Source organism: Periplaneta americana, chromosome 17 (genome assembly GCF_040183065.1).
Source record: "Periplaneta americana isolate PAMFEO1 chromosome 17, P.americana_PAMFEO1_priV1, whole genome shotgun sequence".
NCBI lineage: Eukaryota > Metazoa > Arthropoda > Insecta > Blattodea > Blattidae > Periplaneta > Periplaneta americana.
In genome coordinates, this window is record NC_091133.1 from 36,484,468 (window position 1) to 36,508,808 (window position 24,341).

The 24,341-nt window shown below is 33.2% G+C and overlaps 1 protein-coding gene across 1 annotated transcript in view; it reads left to right on the forward strand.

Moving 5' to 3' along the window:
* The window catches only part of LOC138692589 (adenosine receptor A2b-like), a 649,225-nt gene that overhangs the window by 16,364 nt on the left and 608,520 nt on the right, over positions 1-24,341 (forward strand). The gene's annotated exons all lie outside the window — the stretch shown is intronic.

Below are 24,341 nucleotides of genomic sequence, written 5' to 3' on the forward strand. Positions count from 1 at the left end.
AGTGTGTTTGCTAAATGATTCGAAGGTTGTGAGTTCGAGCCTTGTTCAAGTTATTACTTTATTTTGTTATCGTTATTTAGCGATATAAATAATATTCAAGTTATCATTTGTATTCTGTTGTCGTTCTTTAGCGCTGTAAATAATATTCAAGTTATTATTTATACTCTGTTATCGTTCTTTAGCGTTATAAATAATATTCAAGTTATCATTTTATTTTGACATCGATCTTTAGCGATATGAATAATATTCAAGTTATCATTTATATTCTGTTATCGTTCTTTAGAGTTATAATAATATTTAAGTTATCATTTTATTTTGTTATCGTTCATTAGCGATATAAGTAATATTCAAGTTATCATTTGTATTCTGTTATCGTGTTTAGCGATATAAATAATATTCAAGATATCATTTGTATTTTGTTATCGTTTAGCGATATAAATAATATTCAAGATATAATTTATATTTTGTTATCGTTTAGCGATATAAATAATATTCAAGATATAATTTGTATTTTGTTATCGTTTAGCGATATAAATAATATTCAAGATATCATTTGTATTTTGTTATCGTTTAGCGATATAAATAATATTCAAGATATTATTTGTATTCTGTTATCGTTCTCTAACGATATAAATAATACTTAAGTTACGAAAAGGAGTGACCAGGATTTGAACCTGAGACGTTGACATCTAAATTCGGACGTTCTTCCGACTGAGCTACAGGGCACAAGTAAAGAAACATATGCGGAAAAATTGACCTAACCTCCCTCCAAGACATCCTGATGATTTGTGGAAGCTCGTCCAGGATGCCTGGGATGCTGTGATTGAGAATAGTTGCTATTTGAAATGGCTAGTAGATTCCATGTCCACTCGACTGCAAGATGTGATCGAGTTGGGAGGAAGATGGACTAGTCCACACCTGTGGAGTAACGGTCAGCACGTCTAGTCGCGAAACCAGGTGGCCCGGCTTCGAATCCTGGTTGGGGCAAGTTACCTGGTTGAGGTTTTTTCCGGGGGTTTCCCTCAACCCAATACGAGCAAATGCTGGGTAACTTTCGGTGTTGGAGCCCGGACTCATTTCACCAGCATTATCACCTTCATATCATTCAGACGCTAAATAACCTTAGATGTTGATACAGCGTCGTAAAATAACCGAATAAAATAAAAAAAGATGGACTAAATATTGAATCGTGGCTTTTTTCTTTCTTTTTTTTTTAATTTTAATTGTTTGAATTTTCTAAGGCAGACGCCAATAAGTTTGTTTCGTTTATGCCACGAAATATATATTTTTTGAAAATGTAATCTTTCTTTCCATTTGCAGCCTTAATGTCATACTAAACAATGATAGTCATGACATAATACATTCATGAACCTGATGTTAATTACTAAAACAGTCAGAAAAGAGACGGGAGTAATTACATTTTCTCTTTCTCTTAAAAACAAAATAAAAACATAAAAAACACTAGATAGTGTTTGAACTCACGACTTCAAGAATACCAGCCCGAAACGCTACCATTACGCTATCACAGTAACCCGGAGAATACTCTAATTATAACTGTAGATATCGGGCAACGTGGTCGAACAACATGTAACATCGCCTGTCTCCGAATTGTAGCGGAGATACCCGAAGGGACTCAGTTTCTAGAGAGCGGCCACTTTTTCTTTTGACAGCTGTAAAAGTGTACTTTCCAACAACATTTTTAAAGTGCTTGTCTTCAATTTTGTTGAAAGGAACGTTGGCATGCACAATCATTTCATACAGATCTCTGCTGAATTCGTCCGCTGGCACTGAATTACTATGGATCGTCAGACTCATTTCTTTCTATCAATCTCAGATGGCTTATATGTATTTTTAATTATAGTGCTGCTGTGAATACCATCTTTTAGAACAGATCATGTCAGTCTTACATAAATTGCACACAATATCGTCACTTACACAGACATAGTCTCTTCAGAATTCCTCTATTCACTCCTGTACTTTCTCACTTGTTTAAGGCTGCTTTATTTCAACTAGTAGTGCATATAAACATTGCTAAACTGAAGCATACTGTACTTATTTAGGAGTAAGGAACCTGTTTTAGAGTGACCATGTAGTGCAAGTTACTTGTATTTGTGAGCATAGTATCTACTGAAGGACATGTGACGTAATGTATATCCCTTGCACACTTATACACATTCCAATGTTGTTGGACTAAGAAGACGGTCTCTAATAATAATCGCATATAAAAGTGAAAAGATATATTTTAGAAATTTATATTTTTAAAATGAATGAATAACAAGCAACATTACGAAAACAGAATAAAAAATATCATAAATTGAAGATAAAATTATATGAAATCGGTTTAAGAATGAAATTATAATGCAGTTTCAGTCTTTATGACCCATCACATTTACTTTCAACATTAAAAACGAATGTGCTATACATTTTACTATTTCTTTTACTTAAAGCTATTGTTTTGTTTACTAAATAACTCAGTAGTGACAGACCGTCCTTAAAATAATAAAAAAAAAATCAAATAAAAATTCTTGACTTTTAAATACCATCAGTTTTTATTTCTATGTTAACAATTTCAATAATTTTATTTCTCTGCAATATTAGAATCTGTAAGAGTATTCTTTTGTTATCTGAAAGGAACTTTCAGATTGTCTGTCTCTGGATCGTCCTGTAATATGTATGTTATTTAATTTCCATACAGGAAGCTCGTTTCTGAATCTTACTGTAACATATACTTTACTACTTGTATACTTACAATATTCTAGTTCTATTTTCGAAATATATTTAACAAGAAAGCGAATGGTATTACTGAACTCCCCAAAAATAGTTCATAAAAATAGCACGTGAAGTTGGTTAGCTTTCAGAGTAAGGAAGAACGCGCTTGCGGGGATATTCTTTTTATTTCTGGATGATTGTTTTGGAGTTACTCAATCTTATTTTTCCTCTTTCTTGCTTGGAATTTTTGCCAATATCAATAACCTTTGAAGTCGCTAAGATAGTGATTCAGTTTGTTTTTTCTATTTCTTCAGGTACACTTTGAGACATTCTATAACTTGCTGAAGAAGGTATAAGCTCTATTTGTTACAAGGCTCTGATCTTGTTAAAAGCTAGATTAATAATTCAAGGCTAGGGGGCTCTTGATCCGTGTCCTTCTCTTATCTCCGACATAAAAAACCCTGAGTGTTCTACCATCCTTTTTTCTAATACTGAGAGCACCTTTAAGTGCAGTCTCGCCACAGTCAATGTCCTAAGTACGCATTTCACTAATAACAATTATTATTTAACGAAAACTTCTCAATAGATGGTTATTTTTTTAGAATAAATCTGTAAGTCCATTGTATGTAATTTGACAACACTGGGAAATGTAATATTAATGCAGCATTCCTCTTTGCAGATCTCTGCTGTTTTGCCTTATTCTTTTGAATGCGAGCTGATTTTAAATTTTATGTTTCCATTCCTCTTCCCCTGCATAACATGTGCTTTGTGCAGTGTGACATCTATCCTTTGTTCTTTTGCAGCGCAGCCATATAGTAGAAAAAAGCTTTGCCTTTTTTGTAGTAAAATATGACGTTTCAGCTGAAATCCATAGAGCCAGAAGAGACTTGTTCAACTATACTAATGCACATTTTAATTGTATTCAGTTAATTAAAATTATTGGAGACGATTAATCATTTGTAACACGGCATAAATATGGAATAGTCTTCGAAATTAGTACGTGAGACATCGTAATTATTCTTAGTTTCTTCAGGCATATATCGGAATTTTACCTCAAAATATTGTAGAATCACTTTCTTAAGATTTGTTTACCTTTGTTCAACTTTTTTATTGGGTTATTTTACGACGCTGTATCAACATCTAGGTTATTTAGCGTCTGAATGATATGAAGGTGATAATGCCGGTGAAATGAGTCCCGGGTCCATCACCGAAAGTTACCCAGCATTTGCTCGTATTGGGTTGAGGGAAAACCCCGGAAAAAACCTCAACCAGGTAACTTGCCCCGACCGAGAGCTTTGTCCAATTCACAGTTATTTTTACCGATAATAAATAAGCATGGAAATTGAAATAAGTGATAATAGTGTAAATAAATAACTGAGAAAGTAGTATCAACATAATATTGATAGCCGTCCAAATCTTGGATTTAAAATATCGGCATGTAAATTAATGTCAGAAATATGCACAATAAAATTAAAAAAAAATAATGATCTGCAACAATATGTGGTGCCGGGTAGCTCAGTTGGTAGAGCAGCTGGCTACGGACTGGAAGGTCCGGGGTTCGATCCCAGGTGGTGACAGGATTTTTTCTCGTTGCCAAACTTTCAGAACGGCCCCGAGGTTCACTCAGCTTCCTATAAAATTGAGTACCGGGTCTTTCCCGGGGGTAAAAGGCGGTCAGAGCGTGGTGCCGACCACACCACCTCATTCTAGTGCCGAGGTCATGGAAAGCATGGGGCTCTACCTCCATGCCCCCCAAGAGCCTTCACGGCATGTTACGGGGATACCTTTACCTTTTTTTACCTTTTAACAATATGTGGTAGCTATCGATACGATAAGATTTTATTGAAAAATAAATAATATACAGTGACATATTATAAAGATGAATAGAAATGGTGATTGATGATGCTCAATGAAGATTTTAAAATGGTTGGTGCAATTGTCTGAAGAGTCTCTTCAGGAGCTTTTAATTTTCTGAGAATCTCCAATGCGAGCTGAAATCCATACAGCCAGAAGAGACTTGATCAACTATACTAATGCACATTTTAATTGTATTCAGTTAATTAAAATTATTGGAGACGATAAAAAATTTGTAACGCGGCATAAATATGGAATAGTCTTCGAAATTAGTACGTCAGACATCGCAATTATTCTTACTTTCTTCAGGTAAATATCGGAATTTTACCTCAAAATAAACGAGTAAACGAATACTCGAATAAACGAACTATCGAAAAATCGAGTAAATGAATAATCTAACAATCGAACAATCAAACAATCGAGTAAAGAAACAGTCGAACAGACGCACAAACAAACAAACAAACCAGGAAAGACAAATGGACAAACAGACGAGCTCACAAATAGACAAACGGACAAACGCACTCACAAACAAAACAAACAAATAAATGCTATGAAAATATTGAAGTATTCACATGTTTATATTGTACAGGGACATCATTTTATTTTTACTAACATTTTTATTATTAACCTGTCTATACCTTTAGAGAACCGGAAACACCGCTTGCTCCCCCCTCCAAGACTGGAGATCGATAATACTGGCGTAAAACACAAATCACTCTACTAGGTATAGGAAGGAAGAAAAGTAGTTCATCCATTTACGTAAACTAGGAAATATCGCGATTTTGAGTTTGATAATTTTCATTAGGTTTTTCTTTAATCAAAGTAGAGTACTGTATTAAGAATAAGTGTTTTTACTCACGAAGTGAGTTATCCATGCGAACGTATTCATTATGCAGTGTATATTATACTGTCTACAGCACATTAGCGTACAATATAGAGAAAGAAGTTAAATTGAAAAATAATCATAATATGAATATTTAAACACAATTTTGAAAATGGTGGCCGTTCATTTCGATACAGGCTTCAGTTCTTTTGTGCATATTATCGCACTATAGACTATTGCATCTAATTCCAATTGCCAGTTTCGTCCTTCGTACTAGTAACTCATGTTGAAATAATTCTGTACCTACTCTACGTACTGTAAATTCAATCTTCACTTCTGCCCGACCGGAAAATATAAAATTACTCAGACATGCTATCTACTGTCCGTCCAAGTGGTTATGCCGCAGGATTGTAGAAAGGGAGGAAATCACGTGACAGTTAATTACTTAACGAGGCCCTTTTATTTAAGTTAAATTAAACAGCTGTATAATATTACGTAAACTTCCAATTCCTAAGAGAAATTAATGTTTTCAGAAAAGAGCTAAGACAGCCCAGCTATTACAGAGGGGCGAGCAGAAGCAGGTGGGGGAAATCGGGATGCGACGTAGGAAAACGGATAGTACCTGTGCGAAAATATGATTCAATATTGAAAGCTCTTTCGTCACTGGAAAACGTGAACATATTTCTGTAACGTACTATACTCAGTAACTCAGTACTGCTTACTATCTATGGTCTTGGTTCTGTGTGGAGTTGGAACTTCCTTAGTAGCAGGGGTGGGAGTGAAGTACATTCAAAAACTCAGGTACAATAAAAATTGAAGTAAAAATAAAATGATGTCCCTGTACCTGAGTTCTAAACAAGAAAAACGGAAAAATAGGAATATAATTTAAAAAAAAGTTAAGACTTCTGAGTAGAAGTAAGAAGTTCGAACCAAAATATGGTTTTCAGGTTGAGTGCAACCACGCATATAGATCACACCGCAAATGTGGATGCGCCGTCGTGAGAGTATTGTAGCTGTAAAAAACCCGAGCTTCATACGACACCTACAGTAGTTCTCGAGATATGTTGACTTTAGTAGCAATGGTGGAGATAGTGACGTCACGGGTAGCTTGCCTGCTGTGTTCTAGTGCTAGTCTTGGCACTCGCCTTGCGCGCAATAAATTGTTTTCAATCACATCGAAAAGGTGCTATGTGTTCGGTTGCAGTAAAACCTCCACAAAGGATAAATATCCTAATAGAGAGAAATCTCTAGTAGATTGAAACAGCGGGAAAAGAAAGTAACCTGTATAATTTGTTATACGATTACAAACTCCAAACTTCGATTCTAATAGAGAAGAAGTTCTTGGAAGATGTGAAGGACATTAAAATTATTGTGTCACACGGAAACTAGAATCATTCCATAGCGCTGCACTCAAATACAAATCTAAAAGAAGTGATTTTACTTACAATTGAATGGTCACAAATACCATTTTATCTATTTTGAATTTCAGCAATAATATAATAGACAGAAGAAAAGGTCAAAGAATTAAAGTAATCTAAGCCTCTAAAAAATTGATAGGAGTGCGTATTTACGGCTACAAAACTCATGAGGGAAATTCTCAGAAGAGTTAAGCTTGTGGTAGAGGAACAGTCAGCTTTGGAACTAGACCAGTCATGGGGAAAAGTGCCTCATTGTGTTCCCTTCCCTCTGTCTGTGGTTTAACTCCTTCCACCACTACCACGACTTGCCGACCTTCACTAGGCAAGCACCAGTATGTCTTTCATAACATTTGAGTGGTCATCAGTGGTGGAATCATGTCTCGTGGTAGAGCAAAGGAATATGTTTTCAAACTCGAATGGGAACTGAAGTGCTTTTGTGTCGCTCATGATGATAAGGCATTTTGTTTGTTTTATTGTGCCCTGTTTAATGTGCGACGACATTTTAACACTGTTAAAGCAAAGGTTTGCAGTGAACTATGTTTTTGAGCTGTATTTCAATTTGTTATTTCATTTCATTTTGCACATTGTGGTTGTTATATAGATAGTTGGCTGTCTCATTATAGTCTATATGTGTACAATTTTTTTACAAAATGTTTGTGATTTTAAGATATTCCGAATTACGCATATTTAAAAGTATACCTTTTATATTCCTTCTATATACGCCCAAATCGTCTCAGAAAGTTATAAGAATTTAAGGAAACTAAACAGTTTGTTTAGGAACAAGCGTAATTCGAGTCAGTTAGGCCTATCTTCTCTCAAAGCACATAGCCGAAAATTTGAAATGTTTCTCGGAAGGAGAATTTATTAGAGAATGTTTAATGATTGTCTCCGAGCGTCTTTGTCCGAAAAAACTGAAGTATTTAAATGAATAAGTCTCTCTCGGCGAACTATCACAGACAAAATTACGGAAATAGCTAAAGACGTTGAAGATCAGCAAAAAGTAAAATTGAGAGGGTTGATATGGTACTATTTAGCTATGAACGAAAAGATACAAAAGACACTGCGCAATTAGCCATTTTTCTAGGGGGTGTGGGTTCTGAACTCAACATATTTGGAGATTTCCTTCAGTTTGTATCTTTGAGAGGCAATACAAGGGGAAATGATATTTTCGAAGTTGTCTTTGAAGTTGTGACAAAATATGAATTTACTTGGGAAAAATTGATTTGTATAGCCACATATGGCAATGATAGGGAAACATAATGGCTTCGTAGCTATATTACGACGATTTCTAAAATCCATTAATGAATCATCATATGAATTAGTTGCAATTCACTGCATAATACATAGAGGCATTATGTGCTAAAGCACGATGGCTTGATAATGTCATGCAGATAGTCGTAAAAACCGTAACAATGAGTATTAGTTTTATGTTTTGTAATAAAAGAGTATTATTTTTATGTTATGTAGTAAAATAGTATTATTTTCATGTTCTTGTAATGAAAGAGTAATATTTTGGTTAAATTTCATTAAATATATATTTATGTGTAGTTGTGCAGTACCTTAATTATTTGAATAATAATAGATCGAAATAGTTATAATCCGATCGCATTCCGCCACTGGTGGCGCCTTGTGTACAAACAGAAGTTCAAAGAAGGAAGTAAGCGTATCGCTGCTGTTGGAAAGTGGTGTGAGTTAATAAAACAAAAAGCGAGTTCCTCTCCTTTTCCCCATGCCTGAACTTTATAGACTTAATTATATACAAAATGAGTAACTTGAAATGTTAGAAATAAGTTACGTAAGATTATTTTGTTATTAGAAGTCTGTATTTTCAATGCAAGTAATACAGTGCGAAATTTTTTAAGTGTTTAAAAATAAATCGATTATCTTTGAAACCAAATAAATCTGTCACCTATAATGCACTACTAAAATCCCATAACGAAGAGTTGGAACTTTTTCCGTTTCAATACCATACAGTGGGTCATAGACTAAAAATCTGTAAACAGCAATAAAAAATAACTAAATTGTTACTAAAATAATCCATTCAAATACGAAGGCATTAAAAATTCCCAAGTGCATAACCAAAATACACACTTCCTCTGCTCTCTGGTGATTTAAGGGGAGGCAGAGGTGAAATTTTCGAACAAAACTGAAGAAAAAATGATTTTTTTTTTCATTTTTATTATCTTTATTTTGATATTCTGATGTTAGTTTTTGATTTTGTGCCCTTAAAAGTATGAAATTAAAACCAAGATAACTGTATTACTATATTATTCCCATAATAAACTAATACTTATCATTATTTATATACCTTCTCTGAACATATAAATAAAAAGAAATATTGAACATTTCTTACAATATGGTGCAAGGAGCATTTTATATCAAACGATATAAAGTTTTATAAAATTATTAATATTTACAGAACTATTGTACTTAGAAAGTTGAAACTTGGTATGTCCATTACTAATAACATACTTAGTATCCATGATCAATTTCAAACAAATCGGATAAATTTTGTGGATTTTGAAATACTCACCTCTGCCTCCCCTTAAAACTCTAGTAGGACTATACCCCATCTTATTCTGGGTATTTCCTTCTAATTATATCCACAACACATGAAGGAAGTTCGCTCCTATTTCTCCCCCCTCCAAGATATCCAATAATTAACCCAGTATGCAAATTATCTGCATACCACATATTGTAAGACCTTGTTCGTAATATTACTTACTTCTTGTCTTTAAAAATATATTTTATCGTGCACCAACTTTGTGTGTCTAGCTGTGTTTAGAGTGTCTAAATTTAAAATAATTATATTCTTGAAGTTTACGTGGCTACTAATGCACTCAAAACTCCCTCGCAAGTTACAAATAAGTTTACTTTCATGGCAGCAAACATTTTCTTCCGCTTTTGGCATTAATTACGCACGCTTGACATTCACAACAGTAGGCCTACATGTTATTTAGTCTATTTTCCTCCTGGCCCAGGTTTGCTGTTGCCTTGTTCCGTGCCTTTGTCCTCGTCAACTTCTGATTCAAATACATACGGGTGAACATTATCCATATTCCATTACGAACAACGAAAAAGATCCTAAATACACACCGAAGCAATCCGTTTTGCACCACACCGCTCGTTTAAATGAGAAGGATCTGGCTTTAGCGACTAAGCAACCCGTGACGTCACGGTCTAGGAATCGCAAGCATGGTCTTTACAATTCATTTTTTTAGTAAAAAAATATATATCATCATCCAAAATGCGTATTAGACCAGGGGGTCTGTTACGGTTTCACATCAGTCCATCTTCTAGCTGGGGGACCAACGGATCTTCTTCCACGAGGAGCACACTGCAAGAATTGTTTCGGGAATGCGTGTTTTATCCATACTTCTCTCCTTCGATTGTTTACATATTGTAATAATGGTTTTATTTCGAGTTATTTCAGGATATCATAATTTCTTTTGTGGTCCCATTTTGTGAGTCAGATGTTCTTATGGTCCAAGTCTCGCATCCGTAAGATAAAACTGGTCGGGTACATATATGCTAGAAATGTTATTGATAATCGTGAACATTTGTTATTTTGAGTGTAATAATTAATTACATTACAAACAGTGTACTGTAATCAGGAAATGACAAAAATGCACCGTATATATCAAGAAGCTAATTTTAATGGAAATGAAGCAAGACGTTTGTATGCTGAACAATTTCCTAATAGACATTTATTCAACAAGAAGACTTTCGAAAGAATACATAACCGTCTTGTGGAAACAGGTTCTTTTAAAAAACGTATTTCAGTTGGTGGAAGACCAAGGAGCACCAGAACACCTAACTTAGATGAAAGAACCCTCAATCATATTGAGGACAATAGGGGGAGCAGCACCAGAGACATTGCAGCACTCGAGAATGTGAATCATATGGCAGTGCGGAGAATTCTACGAGAACCTTCAAACAGTTCAAGGTCTTACCTGCTTACAACAAAGTTGCGATCAGGATGAATACTTACTCTATACTCTTCACCGATGAAGGGAGTTTACCAGAAATGCAGAATTCTCACAATATTCATGTATGGGCTGACAGAAATCCCAAAGCAGTTTTAGAAACAAGACACCAACAACTGTTCAGTATTAATGTTTGGGCTGGAATAATTGGCGTCGCATTAATCAGTCCTTTCATTTTACATGCAACATTGACAGCAGCATCATACTGCGACATTTTAACAAAGGACTTAAATGTTATGTTGGAAGAAGTTCCAATGAACTTAAGTGAGCGCATGTGGTTCATGCATAATAGGGCACCGTCTCACTTTGCTCTTGCTGCTAGAGCAATTTAAAACCAGCGATTCCCTAATAAATGGATAAGTCGTGAGGAAACTAAATCCTGGCCTGCTCGTTCTCCCAACCTCAATTCATTGGATTTCTACTTAAGGGGTCATTTAAAGACCATAGTATATTCCAAGCCTATTCATAACGTGGAAATTCTTCGCCAGCGGCTTGAAGAAGGATGTTAGATAGTGTTAATCGATCAATTTCTGTTTAAGATTAATCGATCAATTTCTGTTGTAAGATTAATCGATCAAAAATATTTAAGCGAATAATCGAGTCGTTTAAAATTAATCGGTTGTAGTTGATATTACTTATTATTTTATTTATACAAACTCATACTAAAAATTCCGACAATATTTCTCTCTCGGAAATTGCTTACTTAAAAGCACAACAGTACTGTTATTTTCTAACTGTAAACCAGGCAGCGTAGGAAAAGTCTTTGCACAAACACTTCAGAAAGAGATGGAGGACAGTGACCTATTCTACCTATATTGAAAGTTGAAACACAATGCGAAACCCTTATTAAATTTTATGGATTTCCAAGAAATCTTCCACCTTGTTGTCAGATCATCTTCCTAGCATATGAAATACATACTTTTCTAGGATTCGTCCCCTTCATCCCTTATAAAATAGCTATGTCTACACTGTGTGCAAGTGAGAGTGTAACTACCTTCTTCTCTTTCTAAAATCTGGTAATTAGATTACAATAGAGCCCAGTCTTCTGTTTCGACCGCTGTACTTTTGCAGTTGCAGTCTCTGTACTGAGTTTGTATATGAAGGTTGTGTGTTTAGTTTGATAAAGAAAACAATCAGTTTTCTGTGGTTTGTGATAAGTGTAAACTCCATTATGTCACATGAGAATTTGAGAGGTAAATTCGGTGAAATGTTTGGATTTAAATTGAACGATCGTGGAGAAGTGCTTGACAGAAAAACGTTTTTTCGTGTTTAGTGATGCAGGAAACATTATTACTAAATGTAGAGCGGCACTTAATTCGGAGCATCTGAATGCACTCACATTTTTCAAATCATTGATGGAGCAGTATTAACTGAGTCTTCACACTTTTTGTTATTTATATTTGTCTCAAAAATTCCCGGAGAAATTTACACAATAAATTATAAACCTCATAATAATGTTAGTAAGTAATTAAAATAGTTGTTTTGTAATATAACGATACAATATATACATATATACAACATTTAATACTTATGCTTATCACAGAACACAAGTTTAACAATGATTGTGTATTACAGTATATTAAAACATTTTTTCAACTAGATCAAAACTCGATTAAACTATCGATTGATCGATTAAATTCAAATAGTTAATCGATTAAATATTTTGATCGATGAACAGCATTCATGTTAGCAGATACGGCAGACGCCTGAAATATGGGAGATAGTAAGGCGCTTAGAAGCCTGTGTTAGAGTTCATGGTGGCCATTTTGAGCAGTTCCTGTAGTAGTTAGAAGTTTCTGTACAAGAAGAAAGTATTCTAAGTTGTAAATTAAACTTTATCATCATAGATATTATGTACACCACAAACAATGATTGTAACTAAAAACTAAGCGAAATTAACCATATGTTTATATGAATCTTGTTGCCTGTTTTCAAGTTCTCTTTCAATTCTCAGAGCTTCCCACATGTTATGATACACCTGTATATAACGTTGTTATGCTTCAATATCCCTGCAAACAATTGCCTGCAGCAATCACTTTGCTGCTGTCGACAATTATAGAAATGACTGACGCCGCGAGATGTTGAAGAATAATTATTATGCAAACATATATACGAATCCGCAATAATAAATAAATAAAAGAATGAATTATTCTTGGAACGAATTATGAGTTAATGCGATCTACAATAGCTATACGCAATAAACTACTAGACTCACAAAGCTATGTATCACTTGGTGATATATTAAGGAACATTGTATCGTATTTCAGATTTGTTCCAGTTACGTCTTGTGAGTGGAACGAACATTTTCAGGCTACAAGCATTGTTTCTCTAAACTTAGAAGAATATTTATTTTGATAAACTGAAAATCTACATTATTATAAAATTGTAACTGCTGGATATACTAGATTATTATATTATTACGATGTACCGAAGTACATATGATATTTCCGTGCAAGAATTCTGCTTTATCATATGATGAAGGATCGGTGGAGAGGAGAAAAATTCTCTCCGGCACCGGGATTCGAACCCGGATTTTCAGCTCTACGCGCTGACGCTCTATCCACCAAGACACACCGCATTACAATTCCGATGCCGGATTGAATCCTCTCAGTTTATGCTCCACCTCTTAGTTCCCCTTTTGTGGCCAACCTCATGCACTGAGTCACAGATGTGCAACAGTGGCACAATGTCCAATACACTAATGTGCAGAGGTGCACTCATTACGAGTGAATAAGTGACGGGGATCCGACGGAATGAGCGCCGTCTTAAATCACTAAGTGATTATATACGCATATCATATTATTACGATGCGGATCTCGTGACAGGGAATCAAAACTCTTGCTTAATTTGACGTTAAACATTGGTCATTAAGTGAATTTCCAGCTGAATAAATAAAGAATTTTCTATAGAAGTTAGTAATCTCCCAAAGATACTGTACATTTGCGATATAACAAATTGTGGCTAGCATCATTCGTTTTGAAATAAAGGTAGAAAGAAATGTTCTATATAACTCACTAGGCCTATGTATATTATCTAAAAACTTTAAGGGCCATATTCATAGACATTCTTAGCGCGGGCTTCCGGTGGATGATCAACGAACTAACGTTTTTCGTTTTCAGAAACCAGTGTTAGCGATATGATATGATATGATATGATATGATATGATATGATATGATATGATATGATATGATATGATATGATATGATATGATATGATATGATATGATATAATATGAATCCTGTACAAGTAACCAGTCGATAGCCGGGGCTAGTTTAGCACGCTCTTAGCGTGGGCTAGCGAAATGTCTATGAATAGCACCCTAAGTTATTTAAAATCATTGCTAACATAGTTAGTAACAAGACAGACACGCATTTAGGATTACGTATTTAAACTTAGAGATACGAAGTTTAGTTAATGTTCGGGAAAGCGGTTACTTGAAAATAACTCTGAACAAGTGCGGACAGGAAACCTAAAATTAGCATTCACTAACTTTCAATTAGTAGTACATGTTACACTTGTTCCCTTTTACTAAAATAACTCTAATCTTATCCCAGAATAACGTTACAGTATTACGGGGATGTGTAGGTCACTTGAGAATAACGTTTTATCGTTATACTGAAAGTGCCTCGCTTCTATTAAAGGTCACACTATTTTATGTTTTCGTTATACGAACTGTACTATAAACTATTGTGTTAGCTAAAGAATATTCCCATATTTTCACGGACAAACAGGATTTCTGCGTGCTTGACATCGGAAGGAAGTAAGTCTGTATTACGGCATAGTGATTTCTCCTTTTTAATATATTTTCATTATTTATAAGCGAATCCATTTAGAAACGATACTCATTAATTAATTTTACTAAATATTATGGGCTCCTACTTCAAAAGAAACTCTAACTGACGATTTATCGAATATTCGTTCTTTCTAACAAAATGTTTGATAATTTTGTTTCTCATATTACAACATATGATAGTATCTAAACTACCTCTGAAATAATAATAATAATAATAATAATAATAATAATAATAATAATAATAATAATAGTAGTAATAGTAGTAGTAGTAGCAATAATAATAATAATAATAATAATAATAATAATAATAATAATAATAATAGTAGTAGTAGTAGCAATAATTTATTTATTTATTTATTTATTTATTTATTTAGAATATTAACGTGCAAAAACAACAGCACAAGGCCAATTACAGTTTTGCACGATACAAAACAGAACAAAACAACAAATGATGATGAGAATGAATGATAGAAAATGGCAATGAGATGAAATACAAACAATATAATGGTCTACATCAATCATTGATCAAATAATAATTATAAAATTATAAAATTAGTACAATGAGAATTGAAATAATGGAATGGTCTACATGAATCAATAGACCAAATGCAAGAAATATATGGACAAATAATTATTAAAATTAGATCAGTGAGTTAAAACTCAAAGATATACTACACATTAAATGGATCCAAGTTGAATCCATGCAAATTAGCATATTTAATGCATCTGCAGACCGGAGAGAGAGATTTAGGATTCTTATTATAAAACAATTTATGAAATCTTAAACCATTAGCTGGAATACGAAGACTGATATTGCTTATGAAAGATTCACAATCAATATCACCCTTAATGACTTTGCAAAAAAATAAATAATCAAGATCCTGACGTCTGGTGAACAAACTACCGTAATTGAAATAATTGCATTTAATCTCATAGTTATAATCGGAATTTGGTAAAAATCTATAAGAACACAAGGAAATAAATTTTCTTTGGATATTCTCCAATTTAGCCGAGTCAGTGGAGTAATGGAGTTCCATACAACAGATGCATATTCAAGCTTGGATCTAACCAATGTATAGTATAAAATTAATAAACACATAGGAGTGGAAAAAGAATAAGTTATAGACCTAATTAGACCAAGCATTCTTAACGAATGGGTATAAATATATTGCACATGATCATGGAAATATAATTTTGAATCAAGTAGGACACCAAGATCTCTAATACAATCTTTCCTAGTAATTACGACATTACTGAGAGAATAGTTAAATTTTAGGGAGATAGTTTTCCGTGAAAAGGAAATAACAAAAGTTTTGGATTGATTAATTTTCATTCCATTTTCAACAGACCATTGTGAAAATGAATTAATGTCATTTTGAAGAATTTGACAATCAACCAAACTATTAATTTTGCGAAAGATTTTGAGATCATCCGCAAACAAAAGGCAGTTAGAACTTATTCTTTTACTTATATCATTTATAAATAATAAAAATAAGAGAGGTCCCAAAGTAGACCCTTGAGGAACACCGCATAAACTATTAAATGGAACCGAGAGAGAATTACCTAGTCGAACACAAGACTGTCTATCTGTTAAATAATTTTCAAACCAATTAACATAGTTAGTGGAGAGACCAAAATTACTTAATTTATTTAATAAAATTTTGTGAGGAACAACATCAAATGCTTTGCTAAAATCAAAATAAATTGAGTCAATTTGACCTTGATTTTCAACTATAGGCATTATGAGATTAAGATAGGAAACTAAATTAGTAGTAGTAGATTTCCCTCTTGTAAATCCATGTTGGGCCGAATTGATCTTATTTTTAACATAAAATGAAATGTGTTTGTGGATAATTTTTTCAAAAATTTTAGAAAAATTGTTTAGGATAGAAATGGGTCTATAATTAGTAACACTGTTTTTATTACCATTTTTGAAAACTGGAATAATGGATGCTTCCTTCCAAAGTGACGGGTAAATTCCTGTTTTTAAGCTAAGATTGAACAAAAAAGTTAAAACAGGCAAGAAAATATTAGAGCAACCCTTGATTATAAAATTAGGAATGCTATCAGTACCTTTACATTTATTAGGCTTTAGCTTTTTAATAGCTTTATTTACATCATCGAATGTAATATTAGGCAGGGACAAACAGTCAGTAATATTAGAATCATAAGTAATGAAATTAGAGTTACAATTTTGTTGAACAGATTTAAATTGACTAGCAAATGCATTTGCAATTTCTTTTTCATCTGTGATGTGAACGCCATTTATTATTAGTTCTGTGGGATTACTATTAGTTTTTCGAAAAGTTTCTACATATTTCCAAAATTTATTTGGTTCATGCTTTAGGTTATCATCAATTGGTTGTAACCATTTGAATTTATCAGATTTAATCATGGCTTTGACTTGTTTTCTAAGATTAGAAAAAATTTGATAATGATGATCAGTTTTATATTTTTTGTAATTTTTATGAGCTTTATTTTTTTTCTTTATAAGCTGACGTAAATCGTTTGAAAACCATTTAGGATAGTGCGATTTTTTAACAAAGGTGACAGGGACACAAAGGGATATAGCATTGTTTATAATTTGAGACAAGGAATTTGCAGCAGTGTTTACATCAGTAGTCTGATATATGCTAGTCCAATCATAATTGTATAGAATAGAATAAAGGTTCAGATAATCACCTTGAGAATAATTTAAATAAGAACTGATTAGAGAGTGCTCCGGTAACGATAATTTTACTTCAATATAAATAGAGATAGATGGGTGATAAGTATCCTCTAAAACTAGAGAGTGATCGGCAAGTTTAACTGTACTGTTTTTATCATTAGTAAAAACCAAATCAAGAAGCTTTTTACTCGTAACGGTAGAGTTAATTTGAATTAATCCAAGAAGGCAGGACGAGGAATATAAATCCTTAGCCTTAATTTTAGAGTAATAATGAGTATCATTAAGATTGGAACTAGTTGACCAGTCCATACCAGGAGTATTAAAATCACCAAGGATTACTATTCTAAAATTATGAGTGTCGAGATTTTTTTCAAGAAAATTAAGATAAGATTTTAAGTGAATGTGATCTGTATCAGGAGAGAAATAATGGTTACCTAATAACAGATTAAAACCATCAGTCATTCTAAGTTCAACCCAAACGCATTCACTAATAATTTCTAAGTCAAAACGTATTTTTGTAAAAGGTAACTGGTTGCTAATTTCTGTTAGGACACCACCACCTCTTTTTTTGTTAGTGTCTTCAAACAGTCTATCTGCACGAAACACAGTATAGTTATTTGGAAATAAATTAGAATTAATAACTGACTCAGATAACCATGTTTCAGTGAGACAGATAATGAGATCATTATTACTCACTATATTCTGAAAAATTTCATCAACTTTAGTGTTAAGTCCACGAACATTTTGGTAGAAAATCTCGAGATGATTAATAGAACTGAACATTGAAAATGAGAGCGAGCAAGACTAAGACTAAGAGGCATTTCCCTGAGAATCAACAGAGTAATAATAATAATAATAATAATAATAATAATAATAATAATAATAATAGTAGTAGTAGTAGCAATAATAATAATAATAATAGTAATAATAATATTAATAATAACTTAATTATAAAATTCATTCAGAGAAAAAAAATACGGTTTAAAGTTATAAATGCAACAGAATTTTCAAAATTTATATATTTTTGGCCGTTACGGAAATAGAACAAAGGAGTAGCCTACTTCTTTTCCTGTGTAGTACTGTTTTGAATACAAAAGCAGGCAATAGTTTTAGTATTTAAATACATACACACGAGATACTGTGAAAATTAAAATGGCACAAATAAAGCAAAGTGAAATATTCTCATATTTCTGATTGTATAGGCCTAAAGTTTTTTTTTCAAAATCTTGACAACACTGAAGAAAGATTTACATTTATTCTGTAGAATTGATATCTTGCACTTATTGATAATAGCTTGGCTATGATACAAATATCGGGAGGTTATTTATTATGGAAAGGATAATAGCCAGCTTAAGAAAGCAATTAATTGTCAAATGAAGTAGGATGCTATTAATTTAGTGCCTTTAATACCGGTACCCATTATTAAAACATGAAACTACTATGGCTGAGGAAATATTTTGCTTGACACTGTCAATGTAGATTCTCAAGTTTACGGAACGGAACATTAGCGCACACCATTATCAGATACAAGTCATAATAAAAAGTGGACAGATCCGAAATCGAACCACTAAACAATTTCATACGTCCGATGTGTTTTAGAATCACAATGTTTTTGTAAATCACGACACTTTTTAACTTTCATGTCTAATTTACACACTTTATGCCGCAACATATTTTCGTCCTTGGCTGAAAAATAATCATATCCTGACTCTTTTGAAAGCACAGGCAAAGTTACAGAATTTATTGGTGGCATTTTAATATATCTTCACAGTAACCTACCTTCACTAGATCACAACTGAACTCCTGACGAAAGGTTTACTTTTTAAACAGAAAATAAGCATGTTGTGTCGGAACATCCTATTAGAATGCAGTAAACAATAAAAAACCTGCACCCATTAAACTCCGAGTGATATATTTCATTTTGAATGCAAACCTTAAGAAAAGTTATTATCTTTTTTGTGTTAAATCTTATATTACCTCGTTAACATGTTTCAGCCTGCTATTGGCCATCTTCAGAACAGGTTGTTGCTGGTCTTGGCGCCTTTTGTTTATGTTTCCTGTGGGGATGTGTTTGTGTAGTGTAATGTGGAGTCAAAGAGTGTGTGTGTTCTGAAATTGAGTTGTGTGTTGAGAATTTCATTTGGATGTGTTTTTGTGTGTCTGTGTATTTCGTATTGTTCTAGTGTGAATGAAATTCTCAACACACAACTCAATTTCAGAACACACACTCTTTGACTCCACATTACACTACACAAACACACCCTCACAGGAAACACAAACAAAAGGCGCCAAGACCATTAACAACCATTTCTGAAGATGACCGATAGCAGGCTGAAACATGTTAACGAGGTAATATAAAATTTAACACAAAAAGACAAATAATACGTTTTCCGAAGTGATATAGTGTTAAAAGTTGTGTAATCAAGATGTATAAACCTTAAGGTATGTAAGTAAAGTAAACAGCTAAAGTCATCCTATATCGTGTGTTCCTTAAGCCTTTAGCCGCCTCTAGGCAATGTTCTGGTGTCTCAACTTCGTTCCCTACTGATGACACAATAATAAACACATAAATAAACATATGAACAAACAGAAAAATAACAAAATAAACAACTGAACAACTAAACAAACAATTGAACAACCAAATGAAGAACAGAAGAACTAAATAAACAACTAACCAATAAATAAGCAACTGAACAACTAAAGAAAGAAAGAAAGAAAGGAAGGAAGAAAGGCAGAAAAACAAAAAACAAACGAAACAAACAAAATCATATAAAAACGAACACATAATATATAAAATACCGGTATGTAAAGGAATAAAAAATATAGCAGAATTATAAAATTGTTATTATTCTTACTAACAAAGTCACATCATGTTTGATATCGCATTAATTATATCTTTAAAGCAAGCTATATCTCTAAAATAATATATTTTAAGAATATAAGTTTGATGTTTTTAAAGTAAATATTTCATTGGTCCACATAAATAATATCAAAAGATTGTTTAAACCAGGGATGGGCATTATGTGCCAGCTTACACTGTAAGCAATGCTCGCACTGAAACATTACACCTATCCCTGGTTTAAACATATTAAAACAATGAAAATCGATATACTGTAAAATAAAGCTATGAAATGTCGAGTATCTGAATTTTAATTGATATAAAAAGTATATAAAATAAATAGATTGTGAATTATTCAATCGTTGCTTACTATGTATTTAGGTGAAACATTTTATTATTTGTTCTGAATATAAAAAATTACAGCAATAAATGTAAATAAAATATGTAAATATGAATGTGAACAGGTAATAGAAAACGCTGCTCAAAATACTTGCATACGTTTGTTAAAAAATTGTTCATCAGCTTTAATTAGGAACTTGAACATAAAAATCTGTCCACACCTGTGGAGTAACGGTTAGCTCGTCTAGCCGCGAAACCAGGTGGCCCGGGTTCGATTCCCGGTTGGGGCAAGTTACCTGGTTGAGGTTTTTTCCGGGGTTTTCCCTCAACCCAATATCAGTAAATGCTGGGTAACTTTCGGTGTTGGACCCCGGACGCATTTCACCTCCATTATCACCTTCATCTCATTCAGACGCTAAATAACCTAAGATGTTGATAAAGCGTCGTAAAATAACCTACTAAAATAAAACATAAAAATCTGAATCACAAACAGCTCAATCATGCTTGATATATTATCATGCTTTCCTAAATGTTTTATATTTGTGTTATTATGTGCTTTTGTTACTCAAATAGGCTAGGCCTATATAATTTAAAATGCAATGAAACATAAACCACATGTTTACAAAAAAACATTTTTGAGATCTACAAAAATACATTTATCAAGCTTTGGTATTCTATGATTCTAGACATACTTTTAAAAGTGAACGTAAGTAAATCCAAAATATTTTATTTTCGTATATTATAATTTAACTACATATGTAGGGTTCAGAGCCATAGTGGGCCAAGCGCCATAGGTTATATTAAAAACGGAGAAAACAAGAGTTAAAATTAAGTGAATACCATAATTCAATGAAACATATAGCAAGTAATATAAAGTTTGCAAATTGAAACTAAATGATATTTCAATCTTCATTAAACTATGGTATTCACTTAACTTTAACCCTTGCTCTCTCCGTTTTTAATAAATGGCGCTTGGCCCACTATGGTTCTGAACTTTTCATATACAATAAGTTATAGCCTATTTTACCGACAAATAAATTTTACATTAATTTCAAACTGTGTACATAGGCCTAATATTTCATTTGCCTGTTGATATTCAGTAACTTTCGGGCAGTACATTTCATTTACACAGTAATATTTTTAGTTGGTTATTTAACGACGCTATATCAACTATTAGGTTAATTAGCATCGATGCGTGCCAATTACTAAAAAACAGAATTACAATATTATTTATACTTTAAATATAGGCTAATAATGCGAATTAGAGACATCATGTGATAAGAATGTACGGAACAAAGCTGCAGATATCATCCTGAGGCTAAAAGTCCAGCATTGGAAGCTAGTAATAATGGTTGTGATAATAATATATAAATATTATTATCTTATTACACTTTCAAGATAGTGATTTTATTCAGCATATTCTTTGGTGTCCAAAAACATTTCACTTTCAAGTGTGTCTACGTGTATTTACACAAAATATAGACTGTGTAATAAATTTGTTAAATGTTTTAATATTTTGCTTCTCAATATTTCGACACGTTGATCTTGTCATACAATAATTATTCACGCTTGAAGGTAGCTGTGTATTGATTTTACATTATCCGAGTGAAATCCCTTTATTAATTAATTTCGCTTATGGAATCAGATAACACACGGGGATATAAAAATCGAAAGTAGATCATTAGTTTCACCCCAATTGGCGTTCTGAGAGATTCTGTGAATAGGGCATTGCACTTTCACCCTATAACTACACTTCATTTTACACCGCGGTGGAAGGTTATATTAATCTGAGATCGGTTTCATGCGGTTCACTGAATTTCACGAACATATCTAAGATCATCAAGACTGAGCACGATTGAGCGCGTTCCTTCAAATTGGAAATGCTTCCACCGTGCTGGAGTACGCTGCACGAGAGGGGTCTTCAACCATTCCGACATCAGTCATCAAAATTGGTTACAGTGTTGCCAAATGTAGCAATATTTTTTTCTTGATATAGACACTTTCAAATAAATTATCCAGAGGAAAGTAGGAACGTAAATCGTAGGAGGCCTACTTTAGAAACTTCTCATTATTACGATCATAATTTCATTACGAATTTCACTTATTACGACTTAACGTAGGTCTAATTCTAATTGTTGTTGCACTATGTAATTAGATATGGTAATAACGGTAGCGCTAGTAGTGGTGGTGGTGGTGGTGGTGGTGGTGGTGGTGGTGGTAGCAGCAACAGTAGTAGTACTAGTACTAGTAGCAGTAGTGGTAGTAGTGGTAGTAGTAGTAGTAGTAGTAGTAGTAGTAGTAGTAGCAGTAGTAATAATAATAATCATCATCATAATATTACCGGTAACTCTACAGGGTGATTCACGAGGATTTACCGTCCCTTACGGAGTTTATTTCCGAAGACATTCTGAGCAAAAAATGTCATAAAAAATTTGTCCTAATCTCAATATTTTCAGAGTTACATTAATTTGAAATTGTTTGTAAAATACCATTATTCTTGAGTTTTAAGGGTAAAAGAATATTACAGATAAATAATGAACTATTCAGGAGTATAATTTCTTTAATTAGCTAATATTCTGAAGCTAAAAATGTGTTGTGAATTCCATAGTTGCTTCGTACAGAATTTTTCTTTCGAGTTTTAACCACAAAATTACATTTTGTCACGCATTTATCACAACAATATTGTTACAAATTAAGCCAATCTTGTAAATTCTTCAAGATTGTACATTAGGATGCATAATTAAACTGTAAAGAATCAAGTTCCTAAAGTCGCATGATTTGTAACAATTTTTGTGATAAGTGCGTAAGAATAATGTCATTTTTAGTTAAAAATTGAAAAGCAAAATACATACAAAGCAATTGACAACATATTTTTAGCTTCAGAACACTAGCCAATTAAAGAAATGATATTTGTGAATAGTTCATTCTCTATTTGTAATATTCTTTTACTCTTAGAACTAAAGAAAAACATGTATTTTACAAACAACTTCAAATTAGTGTAACTTTAAAAATATTGAGACTAGGACAAAATAATGTTTATATGACATTTTTTTGCTCAGAATGCTTCGGAAATAAGCTCCGTAAGCGACGATAAATACTCGTGAATCATCCTGTATATAAAGACATTCTAATATGAAACGAGTCAAAGTTAGGAGAGGAGAAGAAATGTCATAAGGAAGTGACATTTGGAGAGGAGTACGTTAAGGATGCCCTTTATCACCTGCCCTGTTCAACATCTACTTGGAGGATTTAGTAAAGAACTGTTTTCAGAACATGGGAGGAGTGATAGTAGGAGGAAGAAGAATAAAGTGATGATATGGCGTTATTAGCAGAAGAGGAGATGATACTAAGAGATAAGCTACTGGAGCTAAATGACAACTTTGAGCAGTATGGGATGAAGATAAATGCAAATAAGACGAAGACTATGGTCATAGAAAAAAAAGTAAAGAAGGTAAACTTGCGAATTCTAAATAAGGCAGTAGAACAAGTGAACAGTTTCAAATGTTTGGAGTGTAGGTCTACTGTAAGCAGTAGCATGAGTTGCTGCCAAAAAGTCAAGAGTGTAGCAATGGCCAAAGAAACTTGTAATAGAAAAAGGAGCATCTTCCGCGGATCTCTGGAAAAAGAACTAAAGAAGAGACTAGTGAAGTGCTTTGTGTGGAGTGTGGTATTATATGGGACAGAAAAATGGACATTACGACGAAGTTAATAGAAGCGAATAGAAGCATTTGAAATGTGGATATGGAGAAGATGGAACGTGTGAAGTGGACAGGCAGATTAAGGAAGGAAGCTGTGTTGGAAAGAGAAGAAAGAATGATGATGAAACTGATCAGGAAGGGGAAAATAAATTGGTTAGGTCACTGGCTGAGAATAAACTGCCTTTGAAGGATGCACTGGAAGGAATAGTGAATG